This window comes from Ambystoma mexicanum, chromosome 2q (assembly GCF_040938575.1).
Source record: "Ambystoma mexicanum isolate Mex_15411 chromosome 2q, UKY_AmexF1_1, whole genome shotgun sequence".
Lineage (NCBI taxonomy): Eukaryota > Metazoa > Chordata > Amphibia > Caudata > Ambystomatidae > Ambystoma > Ambystoma mexicanum.
In genome coordinates this window covers 1,105,491,775-1,105,511,019 of record NC_090924.1, presented here as the reverse complement: position 1 = coordinate 1,105,511,019, position 19,245 = coordinate 1,105,491,775, and positions in this window count along the sequence as shown.

Here is a 19,245-nt window from a genome sequence, read left to right as displayed (position 1 = left end):
AGGAAGGTAATTTACGGCTGATTATAACAGTTCAGGGGTGGTACTCTGCTTTCTGTTTGGTTTGGGAATTACTTTCTTAATCAATCAATGGGAAGTTAGGGTTTAGGAACACATGTGAGAGAAGAGTCTGTGCAAAGATAGCATGGTTATGGAAATGTCCCCCCTACTACTCCCCGAGGATGTAGTGGGGCAGATGCATGCATTGAAAACAATTTACAATATTCCCCATCTATATTTACTAATGGTTTTAACAGGTGGATTGTTCTAGGTTTCTAGATTTTCCCCCTCTGGGTTTCCGGTTGGCTCCTCTATTTGCCGCAAAGTAAGCCTGGGATGGCAACTCTTTAGCTGGTTTATGTGGACCCACGTGTCTTCCCCTTCTGCCAAACTGCCCTTGGGGATGCGGATTCTGTAGGTGAGTCCTGTGCTGGTCACCTGTCCTCTATTTCTGAAATTCCATTGATCACTAGGGTTCAAATTATTATCAAGTTGGTTGAGGAGGTCCCATATAGGCTCATATAAAAGGCAGAAGGAACACCTCGCAGAACCCAACAAGTATATATTATGCTTTTGTTATTCCTAGAAATTTTAATCATACAACTGCTGAGCAGAGGATGTTTGGAGCGGGTCGTCCCAAATCCCTTAACCATTGCTGCACTGACTCTACGGCGGGTAGGGTCTGGTCTTTTGGGAGTTTTTTTAATAGTGCTTCGCTGATGAAGCTTTCTTTGCTATGCAAGTCAACTCGGGCGAGGACAGACTCCTTCCCCTCATTTAACTGAATCGTGAGGGAGCGCTGTCCACCCTTTTTCAGAATGCCAGCTAAGTTCTGTGCTGGTTTGATGTCAATTTTGGCTATGGACTTGGGATTTTCGAATCGTACATCAGTGTAAAATTTCAATGTATCTCCCTCCAGGGTGGAATGCCACTTGCGACTGGAAGGGAGGCTGATTTTCAAAAATGGAGAAGGGTTCACCTCACTGTTGGGTGGCCCCATAGCTATGATGGTGACGTGGGGTGTATCATTGTTCTGAAAGTAGAACGTAACTTGGTCCGGCTTTTGCTCAACCATGTGGCATGTGCCATTTAGACTCACATGGTTGACACTTTGCTTTAATTTAGTTGGCCTGTGGGTCAGGGTCCATAGGACCTTGTTAACACAATCTATGAGGGGAGACAGCCTGCGGAGGATATCATTCCCTAGTAGACAGGGGGTTCCCTCTGGCACCACAACCAAGACCGGGTGCTTCATTTTGTGTCACCCAATTTTAATTTCCAGCTCTGCAGACCCTTCAACAGGAATTTCCTTCCCGTCAAAGTTCTGGAGCTGTCCAGGAAGAGGGGTGAGAGGAATTTTGTATTTACCCCCCTTCTCAAATTTAGCTGCTCAAAGACCCTTTTGGACAGCAAGGTGGCTTGGGATCCAATGTCCACCAGTGCTGGAATTGCACATTGCCCTTGCACCTGGATGAAAGTGTAGAATCTACCTTACTTCTCCTTCAAGGGGCAAAGGTAATGGGTGCTCTGTGCAAGTTGGATGGTCAATTTGCTTATTTCTGACTCTGACACCGAGATAGTTGGGTCAAGAGACAGTGTCGGAGTTGCAGAATCTGGCACAGAATTTTGACACAACACTATTTGGGGACTCACAGGCTCCCCTTGTTCTGTTTCTGGGCTGCCCCCCCTTTCTGGAGGCAGTCAACGGAAGTGGTTGGAGAGGTTTGGGGTTCCTCTTGTGCTGGTTCTGGGTTGCTCCCCCCTTCTAGGAGGCGGTCCCCAGAATGGAGTGGAATAATTTGTGTATCTGAGCACCCAGTATCAATTTGAGGAGTCTCAGTCTCCTCCCTTTCTGATTCAGGGCTGTCCCCCCCTTGTTGGAGACAGTCCTTAGAAGGGTTTTGGGGAGCTAGGGACTCTTCTTCCACTAATTCTTGGCTGCCGCCACCCCCCCTTTTTGGAAGCAGTCCCCAGAATAGGTTTGGGCCTGATCCTGTGTGAGATCTTCGGGATCTGCAAAAAAACAGGATAATTGAAAATAGGAGGAGTTTTGGGCTCACGTGGTTCTGATTCTGGGCTGCACCCCCCTTTTTGGAGGCAGTCACCAGAATTGATTTGAACAAGGGGATTTTCCTGCTGGTCATTCTGAGGTTCGAAGATGGGCAGTTTTAACTCAGTCCCCCCATCTACCCAGTCTTGATCAGGATCTCTTGGGACCCATTTATTTTTGGGAGGAGTTCACCCATCCCTGAAGGAGAAGATCCTTTTCCCAGAATCCTCTGAGGACCCCTCTCCTTCAAATTGGAATTTTGCACTTCCTCCACAAAATGGGCCTTTTAAAGCTCTTTATTTTTCCGACCCGCCCTCTGTTCCTTAGGTTGCAGATTTACAGGGGCAGGAGATTTTGGTTCCGGTTCCTGGGTTTCCAGGGTCTTTTCACAAGTGGGGAAGGAAGCTTCCTCTAAGGCTTTACACCCCCCCTTCCCTCTGTGCCTCCTCCCTGGGAACCGGTGGGTTGTCGAGGTTCTTCCCCGTCATTGTTCTGGAGCACCAGACCCTTGATTTGAGGAGTTATGAGCCGCCATGCTCATCTGAGGGTTCTGTTGAGCCCTCAGCATGCAACCCAGATCCTGTTCCATGTTCTGGACCTGGCGTTCCAGTTGGGACACCCGTACTGGCTGGTACGGGGTCCTATGGTCTACCCTGGGCTGATCCCGGGAAGGGTAGCTATCCCATCTCGCATAATACCCCTGGTTAGGATAGTGTGGGTACCCCTCCACCCTTGGTCTCCCCTCTCCCGGATCTGGCTGTCTGAGCTCAGGAAAGTGGGGAAAGAAAGAAGGGTTGTTTTGCGGGTTGAAGTTCGGCGGGTACCGGGGGAAGAAACTTGGCCCGGCATTTGGGGAATTACTGCCCTCTTGGGGAAAGTGTGGAGGGAGGTTCCCTGGGTTTCCCGCTGTCTGGTTGGATCCCCCTGCTTGGGCTGCAGGAGTCCACACATAGCCCAGGATTGGTCTGTTGCCCTTATAACGGGGGCTGGTGTAGTTAGGGGAGTTAGGAGTCCCATTTGTGGGATTACCACCCTGACTCCCTGTTTGGGATTGACCCGAGGGCCTTCTGGGTCTGGGGTTGGTAGGATTCTGTGCGGGAAGGTTTTTAGGCCCGCCCATCTTCAGATCTAAAATGGGGGCAACCTTCACCTCCACCACCTTAGCAGCAGCAGCGGTGTTGGTTGGTTTTGAGCTTTTGCTAGTATTTTTGCACACAGTGCAGACTTGTATCATTCAGAAATTCAAGGGCTCTGAATGACTGTTTTTCCCCCTTGTTTCCTCCCTCCTTGAGTGCTTTGAAACACTTGCCTTGTGTATAGGCAATTTACAAACAAACATTAGCATAACATACCCTTTCTTTAGTATTTGGACAATTTCATTGTTGGATCAATTATTGATGGGTAGGTTCTAACAGGGAAACACTATGGAATAGCTTACTACTCCCCATTCCTCGACAGAAATCCTGTTAATTATGACCGGGGAAGTCCCAAATTACACAGAGTTTCTAGCGCCAGATCAAACTTGACTCAATTACGGAAAGAGACAAAGTGTAAGGCAAAACCCAGATTTTGTTATCATCAAAATAAAGCAGGGACAGCATAGAAAACCATAACAAATCTTGGCACATGCTTATCAAAAACAATGCTTGTCTGATGGCTCCTCCGTGGACAACCACTAACTTGAGAAAGGTAAAAAGAAATCATCTCTACAATAAGCTATTGGTTGGCCTAATATGTAATGGGCAGCCTATCCTTAAGGATTCTGACTGGTTGGCTTCTTACTAACCAACCTTGAACAACTCACAGGTCATCAAGATATGAGCCAGAGAGAAGTAGGGGGAGAGTGGTCCATGTACTGCTTTCCTTTCTATTAAAGATGATACCATCCCTCATGTTTAGGCTATGAGTCAGGGTGAATGCTTTGTATTTGGCGTGGTATGGCGTCTGTAAGGCGTAAGGCAGGTGTCTTATCTGTGTTCATTGCTAATGAATAGACAGTTCTTTTACCACTGGGGATACTCATGTATTATTCTTCTTGGAGTCTTTTGGCTTATAGTTGTCCTGCAACTGGCTTACAAAGGCTGGTTGTACTCTTTATTGATCTGAGAATCTATGGCTTGCGTCTTGGGAATCGTTATTTCTTGTCTCCTCTTTGCGGTTCCTGTTCTCCCTTATTCATGGTAACCTTGGCCTGAATTGCCAATTTCTGCCTGAGCTCTGCACACATCTGCATTTTGTTATTTCAGCATTTTGAGTTCTCGTCCAACCTTGAGACCTTTCATTTAATTAGAAGCGTAGTGTGGCTTCCATTTTGGAATAGATGAATGCCCACTACTGTTGGGTTTCTATGTTAATGAGATATATCTGTGTATCGTTCATGTTGCATTCAGCTTATACATTGCTTATTTTAGTATTCTTCATGTCTTATGGATGCTATAGGTTTAATGTATAAATGCATGTGTTACCTAGTGTTTATATTGTGTCCATCTGCTGCTGTACCTGCTTGAGATAAGGGTGGTATGGTTGTCTAAGTGAGTAGCGTTTCTCACCTGTGGAGCATTGAGCTAGGGGAGGGGCAGACGGTATGGATGACGTAGTCATCTGCCTCTCAACAATCTCCACTGTCAATCCTGTTTGACTGTGTTTGAATTATTAATTCAGACAAATGTAATTGCTTATACCCTCCTGTATGAGCAGGGTCAAAGATTCTAATGTTTTAATGTCCCTGCCCTTAAGTCTTCTGTGAAGTGTTGTTTACTCTGGAAACTGTGGAACAAAGAAACTGTTAATCAGATTATTCTGTATGTTTACCAAGAATTCTATTTGACCTTGTTGGATCATCAGGATGAGAATTTGCACAATCCAGAGGTACCTGTGCAAGAGAAATATTTGTATTTATTTGTGGGGAATTACCATTTTCATTCTCTCCTAAAGAGTTTCATAGGATTGCTCCACCTTGAGGGGGAGAAGGGTTTACCTGTGTATTGATGATTGACTAATACAATGGGCATCCTTTTTTGTAATCTTTAAGAGAAATCATTATGGTTTGTCTCTCTTCCAACTGCATGGCTTCCTGATGAGCTTTAACATGCCTTCCATGACACAATATTAGGGTATGTATTAAGCGAAGACCTAGCTTCTACATATGTAGAACATGTGCTTCACAGGAGCACTTCCCAGGACATTCAAACTCCAGTTTCATCTTAGACTCGGTGCCAAGAGGCTATTCAGATAGCAATGTATTGTGTTACATACATTATCATATCTGTCTCTTATATTTACTAATGTATTTATTTAATAATATATTTAATATTATACGCACAGCCGGCATGGCTTTGTATATGCATACACATCACATAAAATGATCCACATAAAACAACTGCATTTGCACTTCATGTAATATAAAATTACAATTAATGTGGTGGAGATTCAGCTAAAACATACGCAGTCAATGTAAGCCAGTTAAAATCATTCATATTCAATTTAAAATTCCCTGTGATGTTACACCTAAAGGTTCACTGCATTTCAAATAAAACTTGACCATAAAATACTGAAAATGTGTATCGTTTCCCTCCATAAACCTTTTCCACATCAGAGACTTGTCAGCGCAGTCCATTACATTGTTATATGATTTAACGTGATTATTTCTTTTACATTTTAGCAATAAATATTGTCTAATAACAAAGCTGTTAGGATAGGCTACCACATATTTGGGTGGTGATACAGGCATCATTCTATAGTGAATATAGGGATCACTATTGACATTGGTTGACAATTGGATTAGACTGGTCTCATAACTGTAGATGCTTAGTTTTTATTTTAACCAGCGTTTGCATGCACTCACATGCACTCCATTAGTACCACTTACAAACACTACAATCCAAGAGTTGTGTCTCTTGAGTATCTTACCCAAAGTTCCCATACAATCAAATCTGTCTAATCTGACAATGGCCTGAAGATAACTGATCATGATACTATCATTATAAAGGTGCAGCAATTATTCGTAGCATGTGGCCGCCTTTGAAATTAACTCAACCATGGTACCTTTATTATCAAACTCTAATTGTAAACATTCCAATGAGAGCCTTTTAGGCATTCTAAAGAGTGTCTGCAATTTACTCAATTCATTAGTCAGGTTATGTCCCCACACTTATACACCACACAACAATATGGGGACAATTTTTGCTGTGTATAATAGCAGGATTGTTTGCATCGAACGACCACCATTTCTCCCTGTTAAATAACTTACAAAATATACTATCTTAATACATTTGCTTTAAGTCACATCCCAGTGTAAGTTCCATTTAAAGTTATCGTCAATGGTCACACCCACATATTAACAGCACCCTACACATTCTACAGGTTAATTGTCAGACTGCCACACCAATTTTGGACAGGCTGTCTTCCTTTTCCCTATGAATGCCATTATCTTGGTTTTCCTGATGTTTACCTGCAACCCATTGAGTTTTGCATATTTTCCAAAACCATCAAGAACATTTTGCAAGCCTTTTGATTTGTGGTCTAACAAGAGCAGGTCATCAGCATACCCCAGTCAGTTTGTGTTCTGGGTACCTACTTTGACAGGATATGTGTGCTGGCTATCAAGAACAATTGCAAGATTGGTAAGATAGAGATTGAATTGAGTCGACACCACTATCCACCCCTGCTTGACACCCCTGCCAGTTGGAAACGACTCAGACAGGATTCCTTGACTATACATGTGCACCCTGACACTTGTTTCTTTATGTAACAACATGATCACATTCAACAGTCCACGGGGGATGTTCCATGCAATTTGTTTTTTCTACAGCCTATTTCTCATCACCGTGTTGAGCGCGGCACGGATGTTGATATATGCCACACAAATGGATGTTTGTCGTCTCGTCCACACATATTCAACAGCTGACACTAGGATCAATAGGTTATGTGTCGTGCTGGAGTTCATCCTAAACCTATTTTTTTCTGATGGTAATATTCCATTTCTTTGATCCATTGGTTCTCAGAAACACTATTTATGGGCAATTCCTTTTTGGCCACCCCTCTTATCACTGTCCATATACCCATAGTATTTCCATTTGTTGCATGGTTGGCAAGCTGTTGCCAGACTTAAATCTCACATTCAAGCCAATGTTCTCTTAGCCACCTTCGATAAGCACATTTTTCTTTTTTGATAAACTCACAAGTTCCACTTGCTGTATACATGCCCATGGTAGAGTGTAGGATCTCCATAAGATTGAACCCGCAATTGCTTTTTATCAGTGTTGATCCTACTGTCATATCCTTGTCCTTTTTACATACCCCGTTCCAACGCGCTTGTGGACGTTGATAGTTTCTTCTTTGTTGCGTGGTCTCTTTAATACTTATAGTTAGTAACAGGAAATCTGTTTTTAAAACATCTTCACCACTACCACTGCCATCTGTATGTCATTGTATATATGCAGAAAACATCCTATCAACTACATGTTTTACTTTATCCAGATTTAGCACATTCCATTGGATGTGATTCATCCCAGTGTTCAAATAAATGTCTCAATTTAGGTTGTGTATCTCTGGTGCCCTGATACTCATTTGCACATTTAATATTACACACAAGGGCATATGATCACTTTCTTCGCTCATGAGAACCGCCATGTCCTCCACCATAGCAAGTGCCCCGATATTGGCGAACACGTAATCAATGGTGGAGGCACTTTTCCGCTCACACATGTGCAAGCTTTATGTGCATTGCCTGGGAAATATCCATTCAACTTGGTAAATTGGGATGAGTATAACAGGGTAGCCCATGCATTTCCCTGTTGGTTCAATGCAGATGGCTTAATAGGATTGGATTCACCCATGTGAGACAATTCCTCATCACCCGCACCTATCTTAGCATTGAAGTCACCCACTATCCACAACATCACAGTAAAGTCCATTTCATCAAGAATCTTTTTTTTTTTATTCTTATGTTTTATTTGGTGGCCACGGCATTAGGAGGATCATAGATGTTGATCAAAATCATTTCACTCTGCATAAAATCAATTTTGAATATTTGACCCATTGTGGTAGAACCACTCACAAGACTTAAGCGCCATGGATGTCGCACTGTGATCAAGAGGCCACCCTTAGGACGGCCAAAGAGTCCCTTAGTAGCCAGTATCTGCATAATGCATCTACCATTAAATTCACCCAACGCCGTCATCCAGGTTTCTTACAGGGCAATTAAACTAAATAAATGGATGTGGGTCAATAAACCGTCCTCAGCAGACACATCTGTAAACCCCCTCGTATTGCAAGAACACATAATGTTTTGGTCATCGAGATATCAATGAAAAGTGAGCCTTCTCCACTATCAACTTCCTCTCTATTTGCATATTTCACACCCACGTCACCACATCCTCTCTGCTGTCTAACTCTTGCTACAGCTTTGTCTCGTTGTGCCATTCTGTCTCGTTCTTCATTGAGTTGGTTCATAGCAGTGATAGCTCTTTGACTGTTTTATTATTCCTCTGTTTATGTTTTGTCATTTTTACAACCCTGCAAAGTTAGCCAACTCTATACAGCTCATTTTCGTATCTCGAAATATATTTTAATGTGGCATCAGAAATAAACCAAATGTTAGACACAGATATCAATGTGTCCTCTAGTTGGTCAACAATCTTGATATCATTCTAAGTAATAACCCGAAGAGCTACTACAGTATGCAAAACAGTCGTCCGATTCAGTGGTGGATGATAATCAGAGGATGAAACAGGATGTATTTGTAGGGTATGTATTTCTGCCTTAGCATCAACATCTACTTTAACAGCCTCAGCCCTGTCGTGCACATTACCATTATCACAACGATAATCGGTCATCTTGGCCTGTCTGTTCGGGTCTGTTTGGGATGCAATAGTTATGGGTCAAGATTCCAACCACCAAGCTTCTTTTTATCTTGCCTATTAATTCTAGAGGCTATGGGTGTTTGTTTATTCATTTCTAATGTGCACCAAACCCAGAGGTAACAGGGTGCAGCAATAAGAAGGTGCAAGGCTTACATAGTTTCAAAGTGGTTGATCCCTTTCATCTACAAAGAGGCATTGGATATCTTCCAATGCTCAATCTGCATTTTCAGCCTCTGCCTTGTTTGGGTTATGCTTCTTTTGTGCCTGTGTACCATACGCCCCATGAGCACAGCAATCAACATTCCCAGTCACAGATTCAACCATGTAACTTCGTATGCCATTTCCTTGAGTGCGATTACATACACTGGGTAATAGAGAAGGGTGGCTACTATGAGTTACTTGTGCCACACCACTTCTAGCACTATCGAGCTTGGGTGATTGTGCATCCTGGCAGTTGCATGTGCCACATCACCAGTCGAGGTTTCAAGGTTCAAAATACTAAGATTTACATTATTCTCACCAATAACACACACGTTTCTACAAGATTTCGTTTTTTTTTGCATACATAATCACTTGTGACGTTACTTTCTTTTTACAAGTTTTTCAACAGGCACCGTACATTCACTAGTCGATTTTGTTTTTACCTGTGTCCCTTCCAGCTCAACATCAAACATCGCTTGTGAGTGTAGTGGTGTAGACGTTGCGGTATGTACCGTGCCTTTATTTCCAGAGAGCAAGTCTTCATTATGTACACCTTATTGTTCTCGTTCACATGCACAGAAGTATCAAGTACAGTCTCACTAATCATCTCCATCCGTTATATTTACACAGTCAACATTTAGACTGATCTAACTCTCAACATTGGGTGTTACTTGAAATGATGGCAGTGGGATAGGATTCTGAGACTCTTTTTTTACAATAGTATCTGCTCTTAGTGCTAACTCCTGATGTTCTTGGTGTACCATTATGCATGTCCGATCGGGCGCAATCTGTGCCTCAGCATTTGATGTGACAGCCAGGCTAATTACTTGGTCTATCAATTTGGAGCCTACACATCATAGTGATTGGTTAAAATCTGACACAATCTCCTGTATTGCAATTTTTTCATCGATTGTGCATAACTCTTTGCGTTTAGTCAAATATGTTGTCATCTTCTTAGATTCAAAGGCAGTATCTGGTTTAATAATGGTTTTAGGTACACACGTTCAGCGATGACGCAGTGGGTAGCTGCAGTTCAAGGGCTGGTTAGAAGAAGCAGAGACAAAATGGGACCACTACGGACTCCCCCAACTGTTCCACAGAGACTACAGCATCAAACAGACCATTACTGATTTTATCAGATGAGCATACCTCAGAATTTTATGTGGACAATGCAAAGAGGTTAAACCTAGCAGCGTGGACAGGTTTATGAGTATCGCAATAGACACTGATTACCCAGTCACAATGATGGTCGTAGAATTCTTATGGCATACAACAAAACACTTACAGCTTTCACTTGGCATTAGATCACACTCATCAGTGAAAGGCCGCCTCCATGCAAACCTTGGTGACTTTCATGTACTCAACTACAACCTAGCGAACAGCAAACAACATTCGCATGAGCTTTCCAATGATACGCGCACGCAGATGCGTACAGCCTGCTCAATTTGTAGTGCTTCTGGGCATTAGGGGTGGAGCTTGCCAATAAACTGGGGAAAGAAATATAAAGACGTAATACTATCTCGTATGTACTCCATGTGATTGTTAATAACAGTATAAGTCTATATAAGTTGGTGGTGTGTTTTTTCTTTCTCACGTAAGTCTTGATATCGTACCTCAAATTATATGAAACATGTCCATAAGCAGATCCAATATACGTCCAAAGGATGGTGTATCCCCAGCAAACAGCACTAATTTGAGCAATCCCTTGATGCGTGTGCGCAGATACGCACGGCCTGCTCAATTTGTAGTGTTTTTGGGTATTAAGGGTGGAACTTGCCAATCAACTAGGGAAAGAAATATAGAGACTTATTAATCTCTGGTATGTACTCCAAGTGATCGTCAATAACAGTATAAGTCTATGTAAGTCTGTAGTGCATTTTCTTTTTCTCAGGGAAGACTTGATATCGCACCGCAAATTAGATGAAACAGGTCCACAAGCAGATCCAATATACGTTCAAAGGATGGTGTCTTGCCAGCAAACAGCACTGGCCTGATCGCTGCCTTGATGCACACCCACAGTTGCGTGTGGCCTACTCAATTTGTTGTGCTTCTGGGTGTTAGGGGCAGAGCATGCCAATCAACGTAAATTAGATGAAACAGGTCCACAAGCAGATCCAATATACGTCCACAGGATGGTGTCTTGCCAGCAAACAACACTCGCCTGAGCACTGATGTATCTTCTATTTGGAACAGCACATGATTTCCTAAGAGTCAAGAAGGTTTTGGCTACCATGTTCTTTGTAGCCTGGACCAACAACACTGCATATGAGACTTGCAAACAATAATTCCACTTTCCAAGAAGTTAAAGATAAAGCTCTAGTGTGGGCTGGTTCTCTGTCACCTCTCCAATGGAATACAGACTGAAAATTCTTGTGCCTCTTTACAATCAGAACAGTTGTCAGCTTGACAGGATGGACAGAAACATCTTTTCTACAGAGGAGATGGTTCAAGTAGGAGTCAAATAATTACTCCAGTTTAAGGGAATTGATGGAGACTCTTTTTGACTGGGCACTCATCTCCTGGTCCACTGTAAATATTATCAGACAATATGACAGCAGTAACCTTCATTAATCACAAAGTGAGAACACATTCCTATGTCTCAAAGGGAAAACTAGATTGAGAGACATTTGTTCGATCCATTTCAGTCATTTACATTCCAGGCCTATGGAATCAGGATGTCATCACCCTGTTTTTTGAATTTCCATCAAAACATGTGACTTAAACTTTGGAATATTCCAAAAGATGTCTGGGAGGATGTGTGCTTTGTGCCTTGATTTGTTTTCATCCAGTGAGATCCGCTCCCTTAATTGTGTCAAGAATGCCATATAGATACTTAATAAGTCATTCACTGTGTATCCATTGGCTTCCTGATCTGTTTTGCTAGTGGCCCTGCATGGTATCTCACTTCCCTGGGTAGTAGGGAAACTAAGCAATAAGAGACTACATGTAATCCTAATAATACCTATTTAGCTATGCCTGAGATGATTTCCTTGACTCACGAGAAAGGTTATAGTTAAGGGTCAGAAACACTTACCAGGATTTCAACATGCTGGAAGATATTGTCTTTCCTGAGTACGCAAAAATGTTTCTAGCTATGTCAACTAGAAGGTGAGGTGGAAAGTACTTTGTTTAATCAGTCTATGACATTATAGTGCGTGTATTTAAAACATTCTTTCCCACTAAGAAGGATTCTGAAAGGATCAACCCATCACAATCAAAGAGTGTAATGGGCAACTGTTCATAAAACCTTAGATTCTTGGAGTTTGATTGTGTCTGTTCAGGAGCACGTGGGTGAACATTTGCAAAGATTTCCCATAGAGTGACCGAAAGTTCAGGCAGTTACATTTTTCCTGGGACTTGCCATTTCGTCCTTACACTCTATCTCCTGGAAGTGACTGACATTCAAAGTGACCTTTTGGTTGACATTCCCTAAACTAATAGACATGGAGAGTTGTGTGCCTTACTTCTCCCTGCCTTGTTGACTAGAAGGGCTGTTTTGATCCATAATTTCTTTCCAAAGTTTGCTTTTAATTCTCTTGTGGTTGGGAAGGGATCTTCTTGCACATTTGTTAGACTCCATTTCTGCAATGGGAGAGAAGCTTGAGCCGACTGGATATGGGATCTAGTGAATGGCATCCTTTTGTAAATCAAATTATTCATACTGTTTGCGCTAGAAAGAAAGGTCAATTCCCATTATTCACTACATTGAGCAGATGGCTAAAGAAAGTAATTTCTGTGGATTTAGGGAAATCTGTAGCTGTACTTCCCGATTCTGTTTAAGCGTCATGAAGGGAAGTGCTGCTTCTTGGGCATAACTCATTAACATATCCCTTTAGCAGAGATTTGTCAGGCAGCCATATCCGCTCCTTCTCTGATAGTTGACCAGCACTATATGGTGCAGGTGGCGGGTGAAGGAAATTATCCTTTTGAAGATGCTGTTATCCAAGCCGTCCATGTGTTTCGGGCAATACATGTGAAGAGTTTCTATTTATTTTGTCTTCATGAGGAAGGTCTTGCCTGAACAAGAGAGGCAGAGGATGGCAATAACTGTATATAGTCGGCAGTCCTCATTAATACAGGCCATTTCTCATTATAGTCCCTAGATCACACCAGGCACATCCATGAGGTCACCCAGGCATTTTTAGGTCTCTAAGTGAACAAAAAGAGCTGGAGATGTTTTTATATGCTCCTATTTAAGGGCAGATATTAAAAATAAAGACATTATTTTGGGTATCCATCTAAGGATGCAAGTGCACCCTCATAAGGAAGGACTATGATGAGAAAGAGGATTCTGCATATTGAAAATTACCTCTTGTAATTAGACATTGCCCAATTCACTGTTCAAAGTGGTCCACACAGCATGTTATGCACATTCGAACATTCTGCAGCATCAAGTAAAGTATTCTCTGACAAATGTGGATCCAAACAACTTACCATCATGCCGTCCTGAAAGATAAGCACCACGCCCATTAACACTTAAGTATTAAAATACCTTTAATGAGTTAGAACCTGAAGTACTGAGAAACCACCTTTCAATCACAACCTATTCCTCAAAAAGCAATTAGAAATGCAAATGTACTCCAAGCATGTAATGGTTCTCACAATATCCAACAGAAATACTCTTCAGGCTCAGGCACTGTTGCTGTGTTGTGGGAATTGCCACTATCCAAGTTCTACCTAATGTCCTACACATACTACCCATCGGAGAACTCTTCCATTTCACCCTTGTTAGATAATTCAGTTAATCTCTTGACATGATTTATCACAACATGACTCACTGAAATCGGAGGGAACAATTACAACATGCTCTCTTATCACATTGCAGAACAACACAATGGCTCAATCTACCGTTCATATGCACTAAAGGTAATGAACTGTACCTGGGGCCCTGCAGGTCTTATTAACAAACCAAGAGGGTTTGGTCCAACAATATTCAGATTGTTAGGCAGAATCATATGCAGTACCCTTTGGGAACACCACACACGATTAAGACTACAAGTGCAAGAACAAATTCACCTTTGGTACAAGTCCGTACTACACAGTATTTGGTAGCGGTGGCTGAGCAGCCAGACCTATCTCACGAGTAAAGTGAGCAGTACAAGAGATTACACAAAGGACAACAATTAATATGGTTCAAACAAACACTGATTCAAGGTTTCTGAGTAGAAGAATATATATTTATTTACACCATCATTTATAAAACAGTTCACTATCATAAACCAGCAGAAAATCACAGTCTTAATATACTACAACAACACCCAATCAATTCTGGACACGTTAAGCTCAAAATGAAGTGTGAGTAAAATGGCACTCCAGCAATTTAAAAGGGAGGAAAGACAAGGTTATCCAAAATCAATAGCACCATCAAGTTATAGGCACAGCAATCTAGAAAAGGCTACTACAAGGCTACTACAGCTGGGATTCAAATCAGTAGGTCTTTGCAGAGTATGACACAGTTCAAAGTAGTTTGCGGTTAAGTCTTTGCCAAGAGTTCAAAACGAAGTTGGTCGGAAGAAAATGTACTTAAAGGAGAAGAGAAGGACAAGCCTTCGGAGAAGTGAAAGATTTCCTGTGCTTTCACCGCGGTCGGACGGACCGAACGACCGAATTTGCACAGTACCTTTGAAGAAGAAGAATGCTGTAGCTGAGACAGTTGTCCCTGCCAGTTCCTGCAGGCTTGCGGTTCCTGAAGCTTCCGTCGTGGTGACAAGAAGGAGGACAGCTGGAGGGTCCTGCACTGCCCATGGAAGAAACCAGCAGCAGAGCAAAATGACAAATAAAAGGTGCACTCCTTAAAACCCAAACTGGTTCTCTTCCCACTGGCTATCCGATCTTGCAGCGATGCACAGTAAATTCGACCAGGATGAGGACCAGCGTCTGGTGTTTGGCAAGCTGGTTGTTCCGACCAAACTCAAGGGAAGAAGATTCCTTGCAGACTGTCATCGAAGTTTCAGGCGATTCAAACCTATAGCAGGGCTTCACAGTAGTTGCAGCAGTCGTCTTCCTTCAGCTTCTCTTTGGCTCTCTCGTTCCAGTGGTGACTCTGCCTTCCAGTCCCAGAGATGGGCTTTATATGCACCAAATCCACCATTCATACAGCCTGGCTGTCAATCACACAGCAGGGTGGCTGTCCTGGCAGGGCAGCCACTTATACAATCAAACAAGAGTGTGACTTGGGTCTCCAAGGAGACCCTGTGCAGGGGGCCTCAAACCCCTCCCTCACATCCTGTCCACCCAGACACATAGGCACCCAAGGATGGCTTCCGTGCAGAAGCCCGCCAAAGGACGGTAAACAAAGGAACCAAACCTGGTTTGGCGTGCAGAGTACAACACTAGACAGACCGTTACAAAAAGATATAGCAAAAGAACTCGACCGGAACCAAGTTAAAATAAAAGTGGATTACCGGGTTTGAGTTCGAGGTTACCACCATAGCCTCAAATGGTACCAAAGGCTATTTTCATAGTCTGCGGTAGAATACAAATGGTAGATACCACTGCCACCAGCCAAATCTTAGCGAAAGGGGAACATACTAAGGTTCCATGAGAATCAGACAAAGGGGGATAACTATTATCCCATCCAGTACTCTATTGGAAGATAGGGTGTACTGGGTCTGTGCATTTAAAAAGACTAGTAAAGTCAATGGTAACTTTACATGTTCTGGGAGACAGTAGTCCGTCCCAGATAATGGAATTTAAAGTGGGAAGTCTTGAAAGACAACCCTGTGTCACTGCACTAAAGGTGCTGGGTGACACACAGTAAAAAGATGATGCCTATAGGGTGGGTGAGACTCCATAGTCCATGAGCATAAAAATGTACAACACACACAGCAAAACACATGTAAGAGTGGGAAAAAAGGCTCACACTCTTACCGGTATCAGGTAATATTTTCGCCAGCAAAAATATCGTCGTACATATGGTTGTCGGGAACAGCCATAGGCAATATTTTTGGTGGTGAAAATATTAGGTGCGGGGGTTAAGGGGGGTGTCCCCCGCACATAAAAAATTATGCAGGGGTTGCGGGGATGTCCCCCGCAGGGTCCATGTGTTATTTTCGCCGCAAAAATATGGGGATATTTTTGCATCGCAATATTTTTGCGGCGAAAATATCACATGGAACCCTCTTACCAGATAAAAAAATGAAACCCTAGAAATCCAGCAAAGCTGCTGAGGGACTCAACAGGTAAGGGAAATTAGCCATTCTGGAGAACGGTCCCTAACACAGATGTCCCTGAAATATATGCAAAACTGCCAAAGACATTTACCAGTTTCACATCTACCTCTAACTTCTTATTACACTCTGGATGTCTAGTCTTTACCTCAAATCTAACCCAAAAAAAGCAAATGCCTTCTCTCTCAAAGGGGTAATCCTAATTGCAAGTGAAATCATGTCTCCATCTCCTGAATCTACACGTGAAAAGTATGGATCTTTGGAGGAAGATGCTCTACTTGGAGGCAAAAGGAAAGAACATTCATGCAATACTTTTTGCTGTACAGCCATGCTTTATGGAAACCTACCCTTGTCTCCCACCATCACATTTCTGGAATTCACATAGGTACTCAAAATCCTCCTCATTAGGAAGCACCTGTCGCAAAACTCAGAACAACGAAAAGCCTATAGAACCACTCTGTGAATTGCCAGGACTTGATGGAACATTGAATCACAAAACCATTACCTACATCACACAATTGTAAACGCTATGCTTTTTAGTACCTTAGTGTGGTGCTCCCCATTTCACTGGCAGTTGGTGAGCTGGTGCAACCAGACATAGGTCACCTGGTTTAAGCCCTGCACAACTGTTGATCACTCTAAACTGTTGGTGCCTTCCTGGTTTGCCACTCTTTTTTCCTACGTAAGCAGCCATTCAGCCTCTTTTCCTTTGCAGTTGGTGAGCAAGTGCAAGTGGATCTGGGTCACCTGGCCTAAGCCCCATCCGCCCGTCAATCACTTTTACATTTTTCTTTTTAATTTTTATTGTGCAAATGGAAATCTTTCACAAAAGAAACATTTAAAACATTAATACATAATTAACAATACTTCTTCATAAAGGAAAGGAAAAAAAGAAAGAAGAAAAAAAGTTAAGCCATTTAAAATGAAATTTTAAGAAACATTTCACAGAATATAAAAAAGAGGTGGAACAACCCCAAGTATAAGGTAATCTAATTACCAAGTAAAACACATGCTGCACCTGGAACAACACATAAAATAGGTAACAGAGACATAGAAATCAACTCCAATCACAGACTTGTTCATCATGTAGGTAGAGAAAAAAGAAGCAAAAGGGGCAAAGCTGAGGGGAAGGGAGGATTTAACTTCAGTTAACATTCTTCAATTGCGTCCCCTGAATTTAATAACTGAAGCTTTTTTGTAATGATGGCAAGAAACCCACATAAGGAAAATATCAAACTTTGTAGCTCACCTTCCATCAAGCGACACCAAAGAGCTTTGTTGCCTTTGGTTAAGCCCAGGTGTTTAACTCTGTCTTCGTTTAGAGCAGTACACCCCAACACCAAATGTTTAGTAGTTTCTCTTAGATTATTTTTGCCACAAAAACTACAATCTTTTTCCCTGGCCCCGTTTTCCAGACACCTCTCCAGGGCCGGGAGCTGATTTAAGCAGAAACGCAAATACAAAGTTATTTTTCTTGAACAGGGAAAAATTAACAAATATTTAGTCATATGATCCCTTTTGTAGTTCAGCTTTGCTTATTCCTCGTAAAGATTGTAGGTAGCTAACTCTTCATTTTTTTTTAGCCCAGACTTGCTGGATTAATTTATTTTTCGTACTGCCTGGGTTAGTAACCAGTTCTTCTTTGGAGGAACCTATTAAATCCAGAAGGATTTTCATTTTCTCCTTAAATTTGGTGATTGTATTGCTTGAGGTATGTAATTGCTCTGCACCCCACCATTCATAAAGAGATTGTACGGGCAGATTAAGAAGCTTGGCATAGTCGGACAGTTTCCTCCTTTGGGCTTTTGTAGCGAATGAAAACAGCCGAAATACGTGCATCACTACAGAATTGGGAATGGAATCAGCCAAGCCTAAAGTATTTTTCCATAAGATACCCTGTGTGATGTTTAATTTTTCACTCAGGTCTATTAGAGTGAAGTCTAATTCATAAAGAATGGTTGGTTCTTCTTGCATTATGTAGAACTGGATTAAGGGGGGGACTGGATTAGGGGTTTCATGGAAAATAGACAAAGCTGGGCATATATCCTTTTAATTTTCGCTGAAAGCAAACCGTATTTTACGTTTATTAGTTGTGTCCCAGATTGCTTAGTTGCTGTGTTAGAGGCTACGTACCCCAGATAAGGGAGTTTGGATTGCGTTTTGTGGTGAAGATTAGTACTCTTTATTTGGATCCATTGAATTGTAGATTATTTTTAACTGCATAATTGTGGAATAGTGCCAGTTTTTTCTGCAGTCTGATAAGGGTGAAATCAAAAAGAACAATGTCTTCCGCAAATGCTATCCAGTCCAATGTCACCTTACCCAACCTAGCTGGGTTTGTGATGTCCTTCTCCCAGATTTTGGCCACATCTGCTGAATAATGATTATACAGGGTAGGGGCCACCACACAACCCTGCCTCAAACCAACATATGTTGGTACCGGGGCCGACATTGAACTATCCCTGTCTGGTTTCACTCTTACTGTTGTATCACTATGCAACAGAATGAGCAACCGAATCAGGTGAGATGAAACACCTGCGCCCGGAGCTTCCCCCAAAGCCGTCCTCTAATGACCGTGTCAAACGCATTTGTTGTGTCAATAGAGGCCATGTAGACAGTACCCAAAGCATTTTTTCTTTAATGGCTGCCCGCATGTGTGCCATGGCAAAGGCGTTTAAGGGGGTGCCCATCCCAGCACAGAAACCTAACTGGGACGCTGATAGCAACTTCAGGTTGTTCGTCTGGACTTTAATTCCTTTAGTAGTGTGGCAAACATTTGACTAGAGGTGTCCAACAGAACAATTGGTCTAAAGTTTGATGGTTTCGTTTTATCCCCTTTCATATAAATCGGAAGAATGTACGATTGCTTCCATGTGGCTAGGACCTTATAAGTAGGGTGAATATGTTTGAAGAGTTCCCCAAGTGGTGGGGCCAAAAGCGCAATATTTTGTTTAATGAGTATAGG